The 1,232-nt window shown below is 43.3% G+C and overlaps 1 protein-coding gene across 1 annotated transcript in view; it reads left to right on the plus strand.

Annotated features, from left to right (window-relative positions):
- MOV10 (Mov10 RISC complex RNA helicase) overlaps positions 1–1,232 on the plus strand; it is a 349,433-nt gene that overhangs the window by 115,076 nt on the left and 233,125 nt on the right. The gene's annotated exons all lie outside the window — the stretch shown is intronic.

A 1,232-nucleotide genomic window follows, 5' to 3' on the forward strand; every position in this document is an offset into this window, starting at 1 on the left:
GGCAAAGACACCCCAGTCAAAGTTCAAGTATCCTCCCACTTCCCATACTCCCCCCAGTCATTCTTTGCCTCTGTAACTAGGAGGAAGAGAAGATAGTGCTCTGAAGAAAATTGAGTTCTTTAATGGGTAGCTTCCCTTTCAAGATAGGACTAGGTAGCTGTTAGCTGCTTGAGGTCGCAGGGAACTTCTCTGTTCTTTCTCCAGCAATCTGTACCAACAGCCCCATCAGGCAACCAGTGTTAGCTTACACTGCTTTCCTTTTCATCTCGGGTCTCTGTCAGAAGTCGGATGGAGCTGTCAGATCTGAAAGTGCTGTGTCTGCTCCCCAGCAGAGACCCAGGAGGGTAAGTCCTTGCCTTTATTATATTTGGAGTGCTCATCAAGGGAATGATCAGAAAAAAGATGACCAGGTGGCATCTTATTCCCTCAGTAATATTCTTCTTAAAGTGAAGGTAATTTCTCCAACATAGGTGTGTCCGGTCCACGGCGTCATCCTTACTTGTGGGATATTCTCTTCCCCAACAGGAAATGGCAAAGAGCCCAGCAAAGCTGGTCACATGATCCCTCCTAGGCTCCGCCTACCCCAGTCATTCTCTTTGCCGTTGTACAGGCAACATCTCCACGGAGATGGCTTAGAGTTTTTTAGTGTTTAACTGTAGTTTTTATTATTCAATCAAGAGTTTGTTATTTTGAAATAGTGCTGGTATGTACTATTTACTCAGAAACAGAAAAGAGATGAAGATTTCTGTTTGTATGAGGAAAATGATTTTAGCAACCGTCACTAAAATCCATGGCTGTTCCACACAGGACTGTTGAGAGCAATTAACTTCAGTTGGGGGAACAGTGAGCAGTCTCTTGCTGCTTGAGGTATGACACATTCTAACAAGACGATGTAATGCTGGAAGCTGTCATTTTCCCTATGGGATCCGGTAAGCCATGTTTATTAAGATCGTAAATAAGGGCTTCACAAGGGCTTATTAAGACTGTAGTCTTTTTCTGGGCTAAATCGATTCATTATTAACACATATTTAGCCTTGAGGAATCATTTATTCTGGGTATTTTGATATAATAATATCGGCAGGCACTGTTTTAGACACCTTATCCTTTAGGGGCTTTCACAAATCATAGGCAGAGCCTCATTTTCGCGCCGGTGTTGCGCACTTGTTTTTGAGAGGCATGACATGCAGTCGCATGTGAGAGGAGCTCTGATACTTAGAAAAGACTTTCTGAAG

Source organism: Bombina bombina, chromosome 3 (genome assembly GCF_027579735.1).
Source record: "Bombina bombina isolate aBomBom1 chromosome 3, aBomBom1.pri, whole genome shotgun sequence".
In the NCBI taxonomy this organism is placed as follows: Eukaryota; Metazoa; Chordata; class Amphibia; order Anura; family Bombinatoridae; genus Bombina; species Bombina bombina.